The sequence below is a fragment of the Crocodylus siamensis genome, chromosome 4, assembly GCF_052110815.1.
Source record: "Crocodylus siamensis isolate JL-2025a chromosome 4, ASM5211081v1, whole genome shotgun sequence".
NCBI classification, from domain to species: domain Eukaryota; kingdom Metazoa; phylum Chordata; order Crocodylia; family Crocodylidae; genus Crocodylus; species Crocodylus siamensis.
This window is the reverse complement of record NC_143398.1, coordinates 48,734,004-48,756,314: the sequence shown is the minus strand read 5'-3', so window position 1 is coordinate 48,756,314 and position 22,311 is coordinate 48,734,004. Positions and strand designations below refer to the sequence as shown.

Sequence of the window (22,311 nt, the reverse complement as noted above, 5' to 3'; positions counted from 1 at the left end):
GTGGTGATATCTTCTGATAGTACTGTACAAAGTTTATTTTTCTTTCATTGCGTTTCAGCCAAACATGGACATGAGGTGAATTCTTGTGTAAAGAAAACAGAATATTCTGGGAAACCAAAAGAAATTCCTCACATGTCACTTGGCCCTATGAACAGAAGGTGTGAAGTAAGGGGCTGAAATGCTCAAGACATCAAATGCTTTAAAAGCCAGCACTTGAGTGTTTAAAAAACAGACTGTCAGGTGAAATGTTTCAATGTGCAGGAGAGAGAAGGAACGGCTCAAAGGTGTTTAAAAAGGACTGCTGGCTAGACTTGTATCAGGAACGGTAATAGTGACAAATGTGTTGGTGCTGATGATGGAGGGGTGGTCGTGTAGATGACTGAGGCACTGTAGATGATGGCACTAGAGTTGCAGAGGGTGACACTAGTGGCTGTGGGAGGGGTAGAGGTGACAGCTTTGTTAGCAGCATTATGTCTGGTAAAAGAACCTGTGCTTTAGTTAGAGTGCATCCTTCTCCTTCAAGTAAAAAATAGTACTTTCTTAGGCTATTTAAAGGGATTTGGTAAATTTTAGGTCTCCTTTTTTTGCTACGTGAGTACCTGCATACATGCCAGACTTGGCTCCTTTTTCCTCTCAGAAGGATAAAAAAACTGGAAGTTGTGACTCAGAGTCTTGTTCAAATGCCATTTTGGAGACTTTCTGAAAAACAATTTGATTTTGCTTGTAATAAAGGTCGCTGCCAGAATGCAACAAGAGCCATCCTGAACACATATATGAACATTGATTAGAAACCCTATCAGCCAAGGGAGGGAGCCAAAATGCTGATATTGTGAGATATATGGAACCCTAAATAAGTTCCTGGGTTCTTCAGACTAGACTGTTTCTGTTGTGAATGTATCTCTTAGTGATTCACGTTTCACATAATGTTTATGCTGGCTATAGTTTTAAGATCTATCAGCCTGGCTGCTGCTGAGAATTTACTAAAGAGTTTCTGTTGTTCCCTTTGAGGAGGTAGACAATAAAATAAAGTGAACTCAGACTTCATACAAACAATGATGGCACCCAAGAGAAATAGAACTAAGAAATGTAGAACTACTTACATGACTAAGGACTAACAAGAATCAGACTTTAGGTTACTGAAAGGCAACACATATGCTGCTGTTGTTTCGTAAGTAACTTCTCACCTGAATTGCTCAGCCAGAATTCAGCCCTGAGAGTCTTCAAATGAAGATATAAAATACACCTTTTCAGGAGTTAAGGGTATAGGCTGTAGCTGTATTGGTTTTAGGACAGAGGCAGACAAGGTTCTTTGGGTAAATCTGATATCTTTCATTAGACCAACTCTAATAGTCGGAAAAATTTCTTCTTTGCAAGCTTTTATGACCTACATACCAGCCTCTAACTTCTTTACTATTCCTTCCATCCAGGAAGAGCACAGACCACATGCAGATGCTTCCTCAGCCTGATGAAGGGTGTTTTTGCCCAAAAACTTGCAAAGAAGAATTTTTTTGAACTTTTTGTATTGATCTAATAAAAGATATCAGATTTACCCAAAGAACCTTGCCTGCCTTTTCAGAAGAGCATTCCCTACATTAAGTCTTTTTTATGACAATATGCTCAAAACACTTCTCCTGTGCCTTAGAAGGATCTATTTTTGAAGTCTTGTCCTCTGTCCTCTGTAATCGTAATCAACACTTACATACCATAGTCATAGATTTTATTAGAAAATTAAGACAGAAAGAGAAGTTGCTATGTTGAGAGGTAAAGTAGTGCTATTTCCTCCCACTCCTGCCATACTAAGTTTAAACATGGGCCCTTCCTCACATTCTATCGGAAGATGTTTGGCCAGGTTTCTTCCCTTTCTAAACTGGGTAGTAATATCCTGAGGCAGTATCATGTATATATCCCCTTTCTCCTGTATCCTACTTGAATTCTTTGTTGAAGCACAGAACAAAGTTCTATTTTTTCAGTATTTTCAGAAAGTATTGAAGAGTATTAAAGCTAAGAGCTTCTGTAATTCAAGTTTCAAATTATTCATTTACATTGACTAAGAACTGATAACAAAAGAGTATAATTAATTTGGTTAGTAAACAGCTATTATTCATCTACACAAAGTATAAGTGGCAATGGAATATTTTAAATTATTTTTTAAACAAAAACAAATAGGTTGGAAATCTACTGGTTTGGGTTTTTTACAGATCTCCCCATGTTGTTGCTGTCATGCGTTTAAATTCAAGGTCTTTGTCACGGGTGGACCCGCGAGCGGCCGTGAGCTCGCGAGCGCCCCTTTGCCGTGCCAATTAGGGTGGTCTGACACCCTCTACTCGCCCGCCACGTCTTAGATCTTATTGGTTCAGTATGGGAGGCTGCCTACTCGCACCTAACGGCACCGCAATGGTATCACTACCGCTCCAAAGTGGGGTCCTCTCCCCCAGCCTTATGGGCAAATGCGTGCCTCCAAAACCTCCCCTTTAGCACGCCCCAAGCCTCGCAGCTGTCCCGGGGGACGTTGTCTGGTCCCCTTCCTGTTCTGCGCCCTCTCCGGGCCTCGCCCTCTCTGGGGCCTGTATTGCGCTCACCGCGCTGCGCCCTCTCCGGGCCTCGTCCTCTCTCTGGGGCCTGTCCCGCGCTCTCCGCGCTGCGCCCTCTCCGGGCCTCGCCCTCTCTGGGGCCTGTATCGCGCTCTCCGCGCTGCGCCCTCTCCGGGCCTCGCCCTCTCTGGGGCCTGTATCGCGCTCTCCGCGCTGCGCCCTCTCCGGGCCTCGCCCTCTCTGGGGCCTGTATCGCGCTCTCCGCGCTGCGCCCTCTCCGGGCCTCGCCCTCTCTGGGGCCTGTATCGCGCTCTCCGCGCTGCGCCCTCTCCGGGCCTCGCCCTCCCTGGGGCCTCTCCCGCGCTCTCCGGGCCTCGCCCTCCCTGGGGCCTCTCCCGCGCTCTCCGCGCTGCGCCCTCTCCGGGCCTCGCCCTCCCTGGGGCCTCTCCCGCGCTCTCCGCGCTGCGCCCTCTCCGGGCCTCGCCCTCCCTGGGGCCTCTCCCGCGCTCTCCGCGCTGCGCCCTCTCCGGGCCTCGCCCTCCCTGGGGCCTGTATCGCGCTCTCCGCGCTGCGCCCTCTCCGGGCCTCGCCCTCCCTGGGGCCTGTATCGCGCTCTCCGCGCTGCGCCCTCTCCGGGCCTCGCCCTCCCTGGGGCCTGTATCGCGCTCTCCGCGCTGCGCCCTCTCCGGGCCTCGCCCTCCCTGGGGCCTGTCCCGCGCTCTCCGCGCTGCGCCCTCTCCGGGCCTCGCCCTCCCTGGGGCCTGTCCCGCGCTCTCCGCGCTGCGCCCTCTCCGGGCCTCGCCCTCCCTGGGGCCTGTCCCGCGCTCTCCGCGCTGCGCCCTCTCCGGGCCTCGCCCTCCCTGGGGCCTGTCCCGCGCTCTCCGCGCTGCGCCCTCTCCGGGCCTCGCCCTCCCTGGGGCCTGTCCCGCGCTCTCCGCGCTGCGCCCTCTCCAGGCCTCTGGTCCCCTTCCTGGGGCCCTGTACCGCGCTCTCCGCGCTGCGCGCCTCACGCGCTTGGGGCTCAGGTGGCCGTAGCCGTGCCTGGCCCCCTTGACCCTTTCTTGGGTCTTTTGCCCCACTGGGCAAAGTGCCTTCCTTACGGGCCGGGGTCCAACCCCGTGCTCCGTGCCACGCCGGCACAAACCTGTACTGCGCTCTCCGCGCTGCGCCCTCTCTGGGCCTCGCCCTCTCTGGGGCCTGTATCGCGCTCTCCGCGCTGCGCGCCTCCCGCGCTCGGGGCTCAGGTGGCCGTAGCCGTGCCTGGCCCCCTGGCACTGTGCCCCTACTGGGCACCCGGAGCCCCCAAACTGCTGGGGAGCCCCGCTGAGGCCTCCTCGCTCCCCTACAGCCTCACCCGGTCCTCCGGTGTAAACTGTAACTCAAAGTCAAGCCCTCTGGCTCCAACCTAAACCGAGGCTCCACACGCCTATCCGTAACTCCAAGCCCTACCGGGCTCTCAGTCCTACCTGCAGTCAGGGTGATCTTGTTCCCTACATCATCGCAGCCGGTTAGGGTGGCAAGGCTGCGACCACTAACTCAGGCCGCTCAGCTCAGCCGCAGAGCTCCTGCTCCTGCGACAGCCAGAAGGGAACTGCTCCCTAGGCTTTGGCCTAGCTGTTTATAAGGGCCTGGCCCTGCCCCCTCCTGGCCACATGACCTGCCTGGTTGCCCTAGCAACCCCCATCTGTGTTGCTCCAGGTCTCTCCTCTTCCTGGGGCATCTCCTTAGGAGCGGGGCGCGGGAGTGCCCCGCGACAGTCTTCAATATTCTATTTGAAAACACATATATACTATATTATTCTCCAATCTTTTTTCAGTGATGGTTTCTCAGTTGCTCCATTATGATGACTAGTATATGAGTGTATGAGTTTCATCTAAATTCTTCAGAGCTAGAGAAAAATGGCAGGATTGCAGTTCCTTTCTGAACACTTCAGAGACCAGTTGAAAAAGTCTGTGCATTCGTACAGCTTTGCAACATTCTCATCTGTGAATGAAGCATTGATTGGCCTCTTCATCCTACTTTGGTTAATTTATAAGGTGAAACTCTATCCTGCCTTCTATCCTGCCTGTACTTGACTTCAGACTAACAGGGCTTACTAGGTTTCTCTTCAGTCCTCCGTCAGAAGGGAGATCTGCAGCCTGCATTCAAAGTGGTACAGGTATTCAGATTCAGTCTTTATAGCAGATACATATCTTAATCTTGAGTCAGTCCCCTGCTGAGACCACAGGACTGTCTAATTCCTATATTTACAACCTTCTCCTTACCCTCAGGGGATTGTCTCAGAATTACAAGGATAAATAAATAGAAAACCAGACAGACCTTTTCTTTCAATGCAATTTCTCTAAACCTAGAGACAGCTACTGAGAGCATTCCTAATAACCTTGCTATGCGTGCTTTAGGTCCAGCAGCTCTGCCATAACTTTTTTGGAGTCCCAGCATGTCAGTGGCAGTAGGGCACAGGCTCTACTCCCGCCGCCCCCCTCCAATCTTACAGCCTGCTCCCCCTGCTCCACCCCCTGCTCAGAACCCATCCCCCCACTGGCCCAGATGCCCACCCCCCATGCTCTGAACCATGTGCCCCATATCTCCTGCTCTCCCACAGGGTTTGCCTAATGTGTCAACTTGGCTTGTGTCACTGGTGATGTAGAGAAAGACTGAAAACTAAGATCCTTTTTGTATTATTCCCCACAGCTTTTCTACTTTCCTTTAGATTTAAAAAGCAAACACTGAAGAATAGAGATTACAGGTTACATGTCACTGGGTTTTGTTTTAATCCAAATGGAGGTTTGCTTACCGAGAACGTAGTGTGCATGTATGTGGGGCACAATGCAGGGCTGTGCAGAGATCCCTCAGCTAGCACTGAACGAACTTTTCATTGTGGCTACATCGTTTAGGGAGAGTACCATGTGTATGTGACTGTACACCTTCTAGTACCTATGCTGGTTCATTCATAGATAGATTGGGTATCTCTACATGGAACTGCATGGAGCCATACAGACATACCCTACAGATCTAAAGGAAATGCACATGTGCATCTACACAACATGCAGACAAAACCAATCTCTGTAAACCAAGATTCAGAATATTGCTGTTGGTTCACAGAATATACAGGAAGTTGCAACATTAGCAATACAAATAAAGGAAGTGTTTGAGTAAGATCCTGTCTATGCTAGGTATTAGTTACTGGTCTAGCTGCACAAGCACCAGCCCCTAGATTATATGTGATGTACCTTAATAAGGGATGGTTTGAAATTGTAGTAAGCTGCAATAGTGCGTGTTATATTCCATTATAACTCATGCCTGCTTACGGGTGGGTAGCTGTTGGGGTATGTGACAGCACCTAAAAAATACAGCATAGGTACTTTGAGAAAAACCAAAGAGCAGAAACATTGGTCTTTCTTCTCCTCAGTGAATTGAATGAGGCACCTTCTTGAAACTTACCTTTGTGGTTCACTAAAGTAGCTTGTGAATACAGGTTTATGAAGTAACTCACTGGCTGAAATCAGTACAGGTTTCTCTCAATTTATGCTGGTTCTGTACAGGCAGTCCTCGGACTTATGACACAATTAGTTCCTGAAAACCACGTCTTAAATTGAAACACTGTAACTCAGAACCAATTTTCTCATAAGAAACAATGTTATAAATGGGGGATTGGTTCCTGAACCAAGGCCTGATACCCTATTGTCACCAAAAGTACCCCAAATTTTGTACTCAATCAATTATGCATGAGTAATATAGCTACATTTATACATTTATTTATTATACTGTAAATAGCAATCAAATTGATCTGGAAGGACTTCTTTGAGATGACTTTGCTGGACTTTTTGAAAGGCTCTTGGTTGGACTTTTGGAAGGGTTCTTGGCTGGAGTCTTCTCAGGAGTTTTGGCTGTGGGTTTTTCTCGAGTCTTGTCTGCTTTCTTAAAGAAAATGTCCAAGGAAGTTTGGACAGATGTTCCCTAGAGAATTGAGCGACGCAGCAAACTTGTTTGCTAACATAGTGTCGCATTGGATCAGGCATTGTAAAGTCAAAACTGATGTCAGAAAGTTGAAACGGTGTCAATTTATAAATGTTGTAAATACAAAATGTTGTCAGTCAAGGACTGCCTGTATATGTGAATTTGCTTGTATGCGATTACCGTTTTTACACCCCAAAATCGTTATACGAGAGGTAAATTCACTCTTATGCGATCGACATAGGCATGCTCCCCCTCTCCCAAGCAGATGAGTCTGTGAGGGGAGGGGAACAGGCTGTGGGGCTGGGGTCCCACTCACCCCAGCCACTGCTGCAGGTGCTCTGGGAGCATCCAATGCCAGCAGCTTTCAGCCACTGGGCTGCTCCATGCCCTGAGCCCCCTGGTGCTCTGCTTCTCCCCACTCACCCCAGCTCCTGCTGCAGCAGCTCTGGGAGCAGCAGATGCCAGCTGTGTGCAGCCGCTGGGCTGCACCATGCCTTGAACCCCCTGGGGCTCCACTTCTCCCCACTCACCCCAGCCCCTGGCCTGCATTGTGCCATGGTGCAGGTGGTGTCAGTTCCTTCTGGAGATGCTGCAGCAGGGGCTGGGGTCAGTGGGGAGAAGCAGAGCACTGGGGCATGGCACAGCTTGTCCCCATTCATCCTGCCCCTGGTGCAGCTGCCCTGGATTTGGCCAAGGCCAGCTGCCTGCAACCACTGGGCTGCACCCTGCTGGGCTTTTCCTGGTGCTCGTGTTGGTGGCAGCCTGCTCTCTTCCTGCTGTAGGCTGGGGCTGGTGGCTGCTGCAGGCTGAGGCCAGCAGTGGCACCGGGCTCCTCCCAGTGCTTGGAGGGCAGGTTGGGGGGGGGGCTACAGAGATTTTGAGGTGGCAGCAGCCCATCGCTGTGGCCCACCCCAAATGCCAGGAAGAACCTAGTGCCACCACTGGCCCCAGCCTGCAGTGGGACAAGAGCAGGCTGCCGCCCACCCCGAGTGCTGGGAAAAGCCCGTGCTGCCCCTCTGGCAGCCCCGGCAGTGGCTGATGCTGCCTGCATTGCGCCCCTTTCCCCACCCCTTTCCTAGCTGCAGCCTCACTCCCTCCCTTCCTCACACCATGGGAATGTTCTTATTTGTTACATGATAAACTGGGTTCCCTTTATAGTAATTTGATTTATGCGCAGTTTTCCAGGAACGCATCTACTGCATAAATTGAGGGAAACCTAATGGCTATTATAACAAGAGCACATATTTCAGCCCCACGATGTCGCCAATGGATAACCTCAATCTAGATTCTTGCAGAAGGCAGGGCAGAGTGGCACCTTAGGGACTAACTGGTTTAGAAAAGCATGAGTATTTATAGGTGACTGCCTAATTTTTCATGGCCTCTAACTGGCCACCCTGTCCTGCCTTCTGCCCAACTTCAGACTAACATGCTAACTACCTTTCTAATCTAGATTCTTGTGACTGATGAAAAAAGCCTAAGGATTGGTGCAAAAGGAAATTAAACACTAATGAATAACACAAGTAAAAATCAAGAAAAGGAGAAAGTCAGAGAGAGCGAGTGAACGCTTGTTTGGGACATGAGATAAAGTATTAAAGAAGAGCATAAATGTGGCAATATCATTCTGTTGAAAGGTTGACAGTAAAAGATTTTATTTCACTGCCTTACACAAGGCCAATAGAAAGTTCATTTCTTAATATGTTTATTTTTCTAGCACTTTGGACTTCCCTTTATTTTTCTGAGTGACTCCAGAGTGACTCCAGATTACCTCATGCCAACAGGAGGGAAATTGGTGCTAATTCCCAAGGCACTGAGACTCAGTTACTTAAAAAGAAAAATGGTATGTATGTAACTTTATACTTAACTTACGCACACTTTAAACACTCATCTTGATTCATTTCCAAATCCCATTCCCTTTCCAATGATCTTTTTCCATCTGGTTGTGCCTAATCAGTCCTTGCATACTGTTCTTTTCAAATGCAGACGTCTCACAAATTATAGTGATCATGTATCCGGCTTAGCTCGGAGAAAGTCATTCAGATGAATACCAATTTCATGCAGACAATTCAGAAGCCTTTCTGAGCAAACTTCCTAAAAATCCTCATGTAAACACACAATGAGTTATTCATGACTAGATCCCCAAGGTCTATATCCTTCCTATTGCATGTAAAAAAAAGAAAAGAAAAGAAAAAAAGCAGTGTATCTATCTATGGGAAGGGGGAAGGGTATGAGTGAAGCTCATCTCAGAAGATCATCAGCTTTTAAGCTATGCCCGATGCCTTGCATTGATTCTTCATGTTGGCAAGGCCACCACCTTATGGTGACAGATAGGGTGGTCATATAGGACAGTGTGAAATCTGGGATTCCCCTTCCTCCCACTCCCTCACCCCCACCTCTCAAGTCAACAGCACTGCTGCAGGCAGAGGTGGAGGTGGACCAGTGTGGTGCAGCCCTAGTATTACCTTAGGCAGCTAAGGAAGTCAATGACCCATTAATAATTCATTGTTCTTTATTTTACAGGTGTTAATAATCATCACTTCTTTTTAATGGTCATTCCACTAATCAAGCTAACTTATTTTATGGCAATTTTGCCATCTGCTAGGGCTTCCTATTTCACAGCTCACGCTGCTTTCTCTCCCTACCCTACACCCTGCACCTGGGACACTTGTTTTAATTTCCATGGGCCAGGAGGGACTGGCCTTTGAAATCTGAGACTGTCCCTGCCAAACCAGGATGTATAGTCACCCTACAGATAGAGGTATTGCCTTCAGTTCTCACAGGATGAAAAATCTTTTAAAAACATAAGGGTTCCTGACTACACATCTATGCCAATACGAGTCAAGTGTCTATCGAACAGCTTTATCAGAGGAGTGTTTCCAGGTATTTTTAACAGTAGTAGGATGTCTGACAACTTCAAATGCTGTATATGCCTTGCTACTTGTATGGGACTCTGGGCAGAATGTCTGAGATATTTTTGACCAAATCAAATTAATTAAAAAAGTGAGACCCCTTATCTATCTTCTGCACAAAAGTCACTCCTGTTTTTACCCAATGTTCCTTGAGTGTTGATTTAGTTGCAGTGAATGAAGTCCTAGATAAAACTAAAAGTTTAGGAAGCACACAGGAAAAAGCCCAATTACGAGTGGAGAGAGCAAAGGGTGTGGGCAAGTATGAGGGAAGATGGCAAGATACAAGTGCTCAACAGCAACAAAGGGTAGCTTGGCACTAAAAATGTAAAGTCTTATACTAAAGAAAATAAACTAAGCACAGTGGGAGGTACAGTTAGATGAAAGGAATTCAATACAGCTACAAATATGACCCTAAAACCAATGTATTATACAGAGTTCCATCATGGGTATTTATAGCATGATGGGGCTAAAAGGGACCTCTGGAAGTCATCTAGGCTAGCTCACTGATCAAGGTAGGATCATTCCTGTCTAAACTATCCCAGCCAAGTTTTGGTCTACAAACTTCCAGCAATGGAGATTCCACAGACTCTGTAGATAACCTGTTTAGTAGTTAACCACGTTCAATCTGTCCATGTAAATTATGTTTTCTAGACCTCTAATCATGTTTGTTTTCAAACAAGTCCATGGGACTTTTCCCAGCTTCTCCATGTCTTTCTTGAAGTGAAGGGCTCAAAACAGGACACAGTTCTCCCAGTGTGGGCTTACCAGTGCTGAATAGAATGGAAGACTCTTTTCCTGTGACTTGTCTGTAATGCTTCTGTTAATATATTTACATCCTGTTAATACAGTCGCAACACTGATATATCTAAAATAGCTGAACTTCTCTTCAAACACGTAGACATGCAGATCCAGTAGTACAGAGTCAACAATATTATATCTGTCCACCATATTTTTAGCTAAGTGGATGTCTATTTTGCATTGGTAGCATATTGGGTTGCAGTGCAGAAGATTCAGCCTCACTGAATTTTGAATTTCTTTCCTGATTGTTACCTTTAAGTTCATTTAGAAGGACATATTTTAAGCAATTTTGTAATAAAGACAATGCCACTAGTGCAAGTAAAAACATATTTTGCCACAGTGGAAGTTTTGACAAGCGGCATAATGGCCAAGTAATTATTTTACAGAATTTTTCTGAATCCCACATTCAACTTCATCTTTTGAAGGTCCCCCATCAAATGTCTCCTCCTTTTATAGTGGATATACTATAAGAACAGAATTTTGATCTTTTTCATAAGAAAATACTTGCAATATTTGAGTGAGAGATTAATTTTCTTGGGATACTTTGATGAAAGATGATAAGATCTTCTTGTATTTTGGGGTTATTTAATTTATTTTAAAATGATGAACTGATGTAAGCTAACATGCATAAAAGAGAGAATAATGAAGATTTTCTTAGCATTTAGACAAAGAGAAGGCCTAATTTTCTTCTGTTTTGTGTAATCATTTGGACCTGTATATAAAGGACATGAAACACTAGCCCAGTTCTCTGTTTGCTTAAGGCCAGATCCAGTTCTATCTGGTGTAAGTGGGCTATTGACTTCAGTGGACTTTGAGTTATGTCAGAATATTGACACTATTTATAATTACTTTGCACATGTATAAAAAATTATAAGACATAAGACAGTGTTTTTCTCCTTGCCGAAGTATTCAAGATCATTATTGATGTAAAATATTATTTCAAATATGCAGCAATTGCCTAATTTCTGTGTCAAGCATTACTTGACTTCTTTCCTGCTTTAACACAAAAATCACAAAATTTTCCTTGGAAATTATTGGTAGTTGTTTTTATTTTACTGGAAGGTGAGCTATCAGGGACCCATATGACATAATTTGACATACTTTTTTTTTCTTCTGTCACTTGAAAAAGGAAACCTCTTAGAAGACAGGGATTTTCTTATAGGCAGTGTACCTTTAAAATTGAATATCCCAGATACATTAACAGGAATTTTAAAATTGCATTAAGCTAGTCTACATTCTAATGCACACTGCTTGGTGAAATTAATTATTGCAATCTCTATTCATGCAACCCTTTCTTCTATGGCCTTTTTACATAATTTGATGCAATTTGAAGTGACTAATAATGCCTGCTAATTGTAGGGGTAGAAATGCACCCCTAAAGAAAAGAACTTTCATAGGTAAAGGTTAGGATCCTATATCCAGCAGTGTTGGCCAAATTGATATTAGTTTAATAACCTGTAAACTGTGCTAGAAAATGTAATTGTCCTATATTACAAGGGTACTCCTTTAACTGCAGAGTTTATTCAAATGTATAATCTAAATAATTGAGTACCTATGCATACAATAGAACATTGCCTCATATGCAAACACCATTTAATAGACAGTTATATCCAAACAGATAGATAAAAAAGATGCCTGAATATAATTGGTTTGCTTTTGATTATTCAACAGATGCAAATTTACTTAAACAATAAGTCTAGATAAGGCGGAATTTATTGTCACACAAAATTCATTTTGGTAAAGTGAAGTTGAGGGATTTATGAAGCACTTCGTGGGACTCTTTTTAACCTACCACTCATCTTGATATTTAATAAAGTTATCATGAGAAAAGGTACAGGCTTATATCATCTGAACAATGTTTTGTTTATATTTTTGTTTAGTTCAATGGTTGCTTATTTTACATAGCACACAAATAGCCCATACTCATACACACATATATGGATATTTTTGATTGTGCTTTATTAAACATGTTAAAAAAATAGCAACTTGAGCAAGGCTCATAAATCCTAACCTAAGCAACTATGTAAGTGGTCTGATTTTCAAAAGTTCTAAGCACTAAGCAGCTCCAATTATAAGGCACTTTTAAAAGTCAACTAACCAGTTCAGGTTTTACGAAAAGCCCTGACCCTGCAATTTATTCTCCGTGGTGAACCTTGTGTCCATAGAAAAGTCCCACTGAAGTGAGTAAATACCCTATAACTGCAAAGGAAAAAATCTGTACTGTTCTCAGTGTATACAAAGGAACCTAATTTAGGGCATTTATATTTGAAAACTTTGATTGCATTCTGTATAGGAAAATACGTATGTGTCTATATGTATGTGTCTATGCTTTCAGTGCGCTCATGCACGTGTATATATGTACATGCAAAAGGAAAATAAAGAATTTCTGCTGAGGCCAGATCCTTTGAAGGGCTTAATTTCTTCAACTCCTCTTGTTGTCAGAAGGGGTTGAGAATACTTATCTGTAGCAGGACTATGCACTCTGGCATCAGATAATAATCTTTTCCAATTTCAAATGACACTGAAATTGAAAGTGTCCTGCCATTTTGGTCAAATATCCAGATAATATTTTACTAATAAAAATTTGTACTAATATTGTTTCATTTGCTGTTGTCTATAATAAAATTAGGTTAATTATTGTTCATCTTAGGAAAGCCATTTTTGCAAGTGAATTAATGTATCTTTCTTTTTTTTTTCTTTTATCCCTTTTCTGTTTGATATAGGAAAGCCATTGGGCTTTTAAAATAAACTCTTTCAGTGGATCGAAATATGGTACTGCCGCTAAATGCTGGTGATTTTCTAATAAGATTTAGTAGCCTTTCAGAGAGCTACTCACAGTTCTAATTTTAAAAAAGTATTCCACTTTTGAAAATGTCTTCTTTGTTGCTGAAGTTTCCATATGTACATATGGACATTTTTTTCTGAAAATATTCCTGGGATTTTTATTACCATTAATCTTTGCTGAGGGCGTATACAATTTATCTCACAAGCCATCAGAATTCCCAGAGGGTAAATTACTCTAGAGGTCTCTGTGCCCTCATACTGTATCAAATTGACCTGCTTCTTGTTTGCCATTTTTGTGTACTACATTGCTTATTTAACAAGAAACAGAATGATTGTGATTCTGAGAAGGTCCTTTGATAGTAGTTTTGACACTCTGCCTGAATAATGACCCTCATTATGGAGCCCATGACAGGCTCTGAAAGTACTGATTTATGAATACATCACAGGTTCAGCATTAGAGCTCCCCCTACTCACTTACTCCTGATACAGGACTAGATACAGATACAGCCCTTTGAAATACAGTGACGATGGGATAATTGCATGATTATGACCATTTAAATAACCTCTTTTTCTGATTTAACAAAGCTCTGTCATTTCATTTTGATTGTCTCCCAAGTTATTAGAAACCTTTGACAAAATGTTTGTTAGGAAAATGTATTCCATGTAAGGTTGCCAGCTATGTCTTACAGGACAGTATGGCAGAAGTTCCACATACTTTTTTTCGCTATAAATCTGATGCTTTTCTGAAGCAAAGGCTCATTAACAGTTGATATGATAATACACTGTTAGAAGCAAGCTTAGCTAAGAGCTAAAACTCTGTGTCCTTGCTAAAACAAATTACAAGGCACTTTGTAAACACATTTTTGTGAGGATTTTTGTTGATTTATTGTTTCCTCCATAGCAGTTATTTAAATAAACGTAGCTAATTTAGTTCATTTGCTGCACTGTATAATTTTGTTCTTTGTGTAAAAGGGTTATATGTAAAAGCCTGAAGGAATCACATCCCCATTAATCTTTTTACAAGTGCAATAAATAAATAAAGAGACATGGTTTTATTTTACCAGTTAGGAGCTTTAAAAAGGCAGTGATAGTAAACTGATTTCTTCTCTCTCCCCTCACCCTCCTCTTGAAACCAGGATAAGTATGATTCCCTTCTGTAATTATGTAATTGTTCTTAATAACAACTTTCTTATGCACAAGTAAATTTATATGTGATTTTTTATATTTTAGTATCTAAAAATGACGTTTTTATATTGATCAAGCTTTATGTTATTTGTTCCCATATATGCAGGAGCTTGTTTACTGATTCCTGGTAGAACTGGAAAATGTGATGTCTTCTGTTTCTTCCCATTGTAAGAGCTGTAAGTGCACACTTGAAGTTCCTCCACTTCAGTTTGCCTCATCAAACCAACTAAAAAGTCAACAAATTCCTCTGTTGTTTTGCTATGGAATGGCTGGGCCCTTGGATATCTATGGATATCACAAAGGGTCATTAGTAGCAAGTGCACCACTTTTGTATGCACAGTAAAAGATGTTCCCTCAAAGCAGGGGAATTCCTGACTGACTAGTGCAGGCTTGCACCTATATGGGGATCACTTTACTCCAAATTGGGTGCATCTAAACATACAATTAGGGTGAAGTAAAAAACTTCAGAGCACTCTGAGCTTGAGTAAACTGCTCCCAGGCACAGCATCTACACGTGCCCACGACCATAGCAATTTGAGCCAGGGCAGAGCAGCCCCAGGCTGGCAGGGAGCACTGAGAGGGGTCAGCCCCGGGCTCTGGGTAATAGTATAGGGCAGCAGAGGGGCTGACAGGAGCCAGGGGTCTGGTCCCTGGATGGCTGGACTGACTGAGAGCAATCTGTGACTGCAGTTACCATTTACATGTGTTTCAGTGCAATTATTTGCTTTTCTGTAGGACAGTACTGTCCACAGCAGTAATCTTGTACAGCAGAATTAATTAGTTTACTGTGCCCTACTACTGGTGCACATGTAGAATGTGGGTGCATCTACACGTGCATAGTAATGTGACACAATAAACTCCAGTACTTATTGCACTGGAGTTTATTGTTCCCAGGTGTTGCGTTTACATGGGCACCTGGGACTGCAGTACTTTGAGACAGGTTAGAGCTGGGAGGGGTCAGCCTGCCAGCCTGGGGCTGCTCCAACTGGGCTCAACATGCTGTAGAGGGTCTGGCTGGGGCATGAGGGTGCTCCAATGTGGGGCTAGCTGTCAGTCATCCCTGCACTGAAGCAACCTTATGCCCCAGCCAGCTGGGTTAGCATCTACATATGCACTGCTGCTGAGTAACAAACTCCACAGCAAGGTAATACTTGCATTTACAAGTATTATCCTGCTGTGGAGTTGATTAGTTTACTCTAGCCTAATAGCCCTTCATGTGTAGATGTTGAGGCACTGACCGTGGAGTGAATTAGTTTACCCTGCAGTAAAGTGCACATGTAGATGCACCCACCGAAATGTAGCTCCCAATGGAATGAATCACAGCAGCTGTTTAGCTGTATGCAGGAAAGGTACATGCCAGCGTCTGAAGAGAAAGTGATGAAGAATTCCAATACTAAGTTAGGGAAGATGCACTGGCCCTAGAAAACTTAAAGAATTGGCAACATCTAAATGCTACAGTGATAAACACAGGTAGAAATGCTGCCGGAGAAACTGATAAGCTGTCTAACTAAGCTGGAACTGCATCAGAATTAATGTGTGGTCCCTATATTTTTGCCCAAGGTGCCATGGATCCTGGAGGATTATCAAGGGATGAGGACTTTTACATTTATGCTTCACTTGAGAGATTCCCTTTCTTCAGACTGTCTCAAAATAGTGTCATTAACTGAATCAACAACACCATTTCCTGGAGTACATTAATGTTCTTTGGAATTTTCCTAACTAAATGCCTATTTAGTTCAGCCCTTTTTTGATTGTTTCATCTAAAAAAGTCAATGTCTCACGGTAAATTGTAGTGTGCTTATCTTATTAGATCATAAAATGTGGCTCTTGCTTTTTATGTCAGTCTTGTTGCCAGATTCTTTGGCTGGAGAGAACCTAGTAAATCTTTTATAAAACTCTGACTTTGTTCTCTTTATTTACTCTGTTCCCCCTACTCCACCCCACCCCACCCCACCCCACCCCACCCAATTTATGAGAGACTATGGAGAGTAAAATTTGCTTTCAACAAACTTTGTTTAGTCAATTTTAAATGATATCTTGAAATGATGCCAACCTTTTGTGTTACAGGGAGGTCAGTTAGTTAAAAGATATCAAAGTGATTTCAAAATATATGCTAAAATGGACCCACTTTTATTTATATCTGGATTTCAGATGTTATGTCCATTAGAAGTAGAGCAGCTTTTGTAAACTTTGTCTATTTCAGAGCCCTAGCTTCCTATATTGTTAATTCATTGTTATAGTTTAGGGAGTCTAGTCTGAAAGTAAAATAACAATGTGTTTGCAGCTTCCACTGCAGATGTGTTGAGTGAGACAAATCTGTGAAATACTTTTTTTTTAACTTTGAATACCCATTCCATAAAGATTCTGAGGATGATTGTTTGCTTTGTTGCTTTCCTGCTTGGTAAAGCTAGTACCAGAAGAGTACTGCAGTTCTATAAAAGTATTTCAGAACATAACAAAACCTTCTAGACTTTAATAACTATACATGACTGATCTGTCCTCTCTAGCAAGGTTAACTGTTTCTCCCAAGGAGTTAAGTGGCATATAAACTATTGTTCACACCATTTGTGCTAACAGCCTAGCATGACCTCAAATACTGTAGTGGTCATACAAGGTATCCTGTACAATACATTTATCAACAAAGGTAAAAGGACCACAGGGGCAGAGCTGACTTTAAGTGTATTAGGGATCTATAAGGATAAATGCCTAACCTCACTCCACCGCAAAAAGTAATTACCGAACCATTGTTTCTATAGTGTTAATATTTTTTTTCATGGTTCTTTAGAAATATAAGCTATTTAGTTCTTGGTGTGACATCTGTACTGCATTATATTTTATACAATGCATCTAGACTAAAGTGTAGAGCAATCAAATAACTGGGAGATCATTTTAGTTTTACAAGAAATCATCAACAGAAATAAAGTGTAGAAAATGGAACAGATTAAATTCAGTAGTTATTTTTAAAATATACTTAAATGATCTAATTAACAATAGCCTGAACAGCAGAATTTTAGGGTTTTATTTTAAAATGGAATGGCCCATTTACAGTGTAAGACCATATTTACAAAGGTCTTAATCTCACATACTTATTCACACATTTTAATTTTTTTTAAATCCATTAGCTCTTTCCTTTTTAGGAGCACCTGACTCCCAATCCTCAGGTTCCTTACCCACCCAGCAGTGAGTGTACAACTTGAACAGAAGGCAGGATCAGCTCAACGGGAGGGATCATAGCACTGGTAATATTCAAAATATGCTGTGGCAGAGCAGGTAAAAAAAAACTTGTCAAAATTCCCCAACCAGAAAGTGTCCAAGAAATCTGGTTCAGGACAGCAGATCTGACAGCACATTCAATTTGAAGGTATCTGACTGCAGTAATTAGGTTTGCAGTTATGAATAATGAATAATTATCCAAGCAATTCACTGTCACATGGCACAAATATTTACAAAGGTCTTAATCCCAAGCTCCTTATTCAAGGAGAATGTCCACTGAAGTGAATAAATACTAAAGATTAAAATAAGAAGCTGGTTAATAAACAATGGAGTCATATTACTCATCCTGTTTTGTGTCTGCGAATATTCAAAGTAAGCCATTATACTAACAAAACAAATTCCTATGATCTATCTAGTTTCCATCGTATTTCCAACAGTTGCTAATTCCATATGCTTGAAAGAGAGGTTCAAGAAGTTCCCTTACTGGGCAGTTATGACAACTACCACATGGGGAATTTTCTCCTTAAACTCAGGCAGTTGATTGGTTTATGAGCTAATGCATGGGATTGTGCATTCTTTAGAATGTTTGTCCTTGTCTAAGGATGCCCTATTTTTCATATAAATGTTTGACTCTGTTTTATTCTGCTAAACTGCAATAATGCAGCATGGCCCCACATTTTATGAGTTAATTATAGACTGCCTTTTTAAAAATTGTTCCTTGTTAATTTTTTCCGTCTAATATTCTGGTGAAAAGATAAATGCATGTTCTGATTTACTTTCCCTATCTTGGCTTATGTGTGTGTATATGTGAATATATATGCATATGGTAAAAAAGCTAAATGTTTTTATTAGTATGAAATCTGCAAGAATAAACACTGATATATAGAGAGAGATAGGTATAGATGTATGTCACATTCCTTATTATTCGTCTCTTCTCTACCAGATATAACGGAATCTTTTAACTATCATCTCATGTAGAAGGCTCTCTCTGCTTCAACATAACACTCTGCATCATGTGTCAGCTGGCCCCTCTTGGGGATGGTTATTCTGGAAGATAATAGTGTTTGTTATTGCATATTGCATACCAGTAAAAACATTTTGCTCTTTGTATCATATGCATATAATAGCACTGACATCTGTCCTGAAAGTGAGGTGTGTTTTTGTTGCCCTTCAGGGCATATAAAAATTTCAAAAAAAATGTTCACGTGCGCTGCAGTGCATGAAAAAACTCTGCAGCAGGGTAATACCTGTAAATACAAGTATTGTATTGTATTTACAAGTACTACCCTGTTGCAGTTTATTAGTTTCTTGTGTCCTAATAGGGGTGTATGTGTAGACACTGTGACATTTACTGCACAGTTAATTAGCCAACTGCACAGTAAAACATCTCATGTAGATGTTCCCACAGTGTAGTTTACTTGGACACCAAATACTAGATGTAGAGCAATGTTCATTTGTTTTTGTTTTCTTACTACCACATGCTGGATGCTGCCACTAGAAGGGTATGAATTTAAACTGTCAGTAAGAGGTAAACTAGTACTGGATTAAGTATTGTTTTTCCCATAAAGTCTCTGGAATTCTTTCTTCTAGCAGCCACCACCTTTCTCAAAAATGGTGATAAGAAATGTTTGCAAAATCACAAATACAGTCTACATTGTATTGTAAAAACCTTGCTTCCTTTTACACTAAGGAGCAAACACTGAATACAAGAAGGGGCAACTCCAAATATAACTACAAGGTGAGTCATTTTGCTCAAATGAATAGTGCCATCAAATATAATAGGATTACTCACATCAATATTACCTTTTATAAATGTTTTCAATTGTGGCCCTAAGATATGGCATTAGACGGCAGTACATAACACAACCATCAAAACGCTGCACATCATGGAAAATCATATTTTTTTAGGAACCGATTTCTCTGAGAAAAAATTCAGGCTGTAAAAATATGCATGCATCTCCAGGATCAAAGGCCACTAACATCTACAGTATTAACAAATGATATTATTAGGATGAAGAATGATTTAAGAAATAAAATCACAATAAATTAAAATGTAGTATTTCTTTCCATAATATACTATTTTTTTTTCAGACATACCATAAGCGTTTCCAGATCTAAAGAGAATTGGCCCCTAATTCCAGCAACCTATGCAAGTGTATCCTGTCAGCCTCCCAATGTTAAATAGTTTTAAGGTCCTTCTGACCCCTTTTTCTTTTATCTGCTTTACCATTAGAACTAACTCCCACTGCCAAGCAGAAGGTTGTTTGGCAGGTGAAAGACCCATATGCTAAATTCTGGAATATATTTCCTAAGAGTAGTAGTTAGTTTCTTGCTCTTTTTCTTATCTGGCCCCTTGCTTGGCCTTTTGGTTGCCTCTAGTGCTAACTTTGCTGGTGGCTGTGGAATTGCCTCTAGGGCTGCTGTAGGGTCAGACTGCTTATGGTCTGTCTTTTCTTCATAGATGCCATTGATAGAAAACAGTTCTCACCTTGGAGAGGGGTGTGATTAAAAAGGCAGACACTGAACTTTCTCAATTTTCCCAGTATGCCTCTGGAACCCCCATAACCATGTGTTAGAATAAATCCCATAGCATTCATTAAATAAGTGGGGAAATACTTTTAAGGATAATTTTTTCTTTTCTTGTACCAAAGAATATAAATATCTTCAAAGGGTTCTTTAGAAACAGATTATACAATGCTATTTTTTACCATATAACATTTTCCCATGTACACATTATTGTTATTGACAGCAATTCTAAAGCTCCTTTAAAAAAGAAATTAAACAGTGAATCAATAAAGATTAGCTATTTACTGTAGATTATTACTTTATCATTTCCATAATTACAATAATGGTTACTGATGGAAATTCTATTTATGTGAATCATTTTATACTTGTTATTTATTATTATTAATGTTACCATTATTATCTTCTTACCCTTCAGTTCACAAGATGTATCTTCTCAGTGAATTTTAATTTCAATATCTTGCTATTATACTGTACATAATCCTATCAAAGACTGTCCTTCATGCAACATTTTCAGTGATATATTATCACAGAGACCATTAATGAATGAGCTTCATATCTTACTAATACTGTTTTAGATACTATTTTTATTAATTTTCTAAGCTGTAATTCTTCATACAGTACCTATGTCTGTCTTCTATTAAAGTTGTGTTTTTGATTTTAACATGAGTATTTCAAAGGGAGGCATTAACTTTGTCTTTAAAAATACATTTTCAGTTCATAGATTCTAAATGATGATATTATAATACCCATACTTTGTTCTTTCAGACTTTCTGTAAGTTAATTCTCATCATTTTCTCTAATTTTTCAGACCACTTTCCTATTAATAACCAAAATTAAATTTCAACAACTGTTGTTCTTAACAACATGCAGTAAAGATGAAAAAAGAACCAAAGCAATTACAATTAATCCAATGACTAAAATACAGATTATATTCCTGCAATACAGAAAAATAATTACTGGTTTCTAAGCATTATGAGTTACAAAATAAATACAGTGACTTTACTTTAGATATTGTTACTTTCTAATACAACTTTTCTGCTAAATAACAAAATTATTGAAAGGAGACTACTCTTATAACACACTGAAATAATGAACATGTGCTCATCTTGGTATATATTTTACCTAAACTTATGGTTTGCTTTTAAAAATATTGGAACACATGCCATCACATACGTTGTGTACAATATCATCTGTTCTTCAAATTTTTTTCAATATGTGATGAATACATAGTGCTGCAAAATCACAAAACAGCATGACTTAGAAACAATGTTTGTTAAGGACAAAATATCATGTTTTGCATTTGGAACATAAATTTGACTAAGCTTACTTCATTGCCTAATCTATTTAGATGCATTAAAGCATTCTGTCAGTATAGAATTAGTGGCCAATATTAAAATGTCCTTAAGACTTGCAATATCTATAGAAAATGTAAATAAGCTTTATGATCTTTCTGAAGAATACTAAATATACATGCAGTACTCTGTAGCTTAGATTAATAGCAGAAGAATGATACATTGTTACAGTAACATAAACCTATGATACATTTAGCATATAGCGTGGCATCTTGCATAAACAAAACATACTCTATATCTGGTTTGGGCTGATAGAGCTCATTAATCTTTTTATTGGATCTATATAGTTGCATAATTTTTCTGTGGAACAAATTACTTGTATAAAACTTGAAATATACATCCAATTAGAAAGTTGCTTATACAATGTATTTTGTATAAAGTTATCCATGTTCATTTGTAGAACACTATGTAAACATGGAAAAGCTTGAACAACTAGGTATTGTAGAGTAAATCATCACACATTTTATTTCAAAATACTTTCCCACTTGTATGAATAAATGATAGATAAATACGAATGTCAACAATTCTTCCTTGTAGTAGTAATGTACTGTAGTTATGAGAGATTCATTTTTAACATTTGATCTCTTTCCAAGGGGCACTTCAACCTCACAGGTTTAAATGTTTCTATTGATTTTTATGTCTGGATTTATTGTGAACATATAACCATCAAACTAGAGAAGCACCTTTGATTTCTTAGGCAAAGCAACATGATTTAAGGATGCTAAAGGATTTTACTTAATTTACTATATAAAAAAGGATTTATATACTGTGTGGCAGGTCATTATGTGTGCCTGCCATTTTAAGGCCCTGGAGCTGGCAGCCTCCAGGTGCCTAATGAGGGCAGCTATTTTAGGCTCCGGGCTGCCTATGAAAACAAAGCAGTTTGGCTGCTGGAGGGGAGGCAACAACATTACCTGGCCTGAGGGCTGCCCAGTTTCACCCAGAATTAAGGGAGGAGCTGTAGGGGATGGTAGGAGGCTCCTGGTCCTGCGTACGACTGGAAACTACACCCTGCCAGGAGTGGGTGGCCTGGTGGGGCTCCCAGTGGCACAGGAGTCC

General features: G+C 41.2%; 1 protein-coding gene and 1 long non-coding RNA gene across 4 annotated transcripts in view; one reads left to right on the top strand and one right to left on the bottom strand.

The window, feature by feature from the left end:
- Positions 1 to 22,311, bottom strand: part of LOC149865704 (uncharacterized) — a 142,506-nt gene that overhangs the window by 38,161 nt on the left and 82,034 nt on the right. The gene's annotated exons all lie outside the window — the stretch shown is intronic.
- LOC149865705 (uncharacterized) lies at positions 8,235 to 15,984 on the top strand. The gene is made up of 3 exons (XR_016441632.1): positions 8,235 to 8,325; positions 14,268 to 14,337; positions 15,722 to 15,984. It is a non-coding gene; the product is annotated as an uncharacterized LOC149865705 (long non-coding RNA).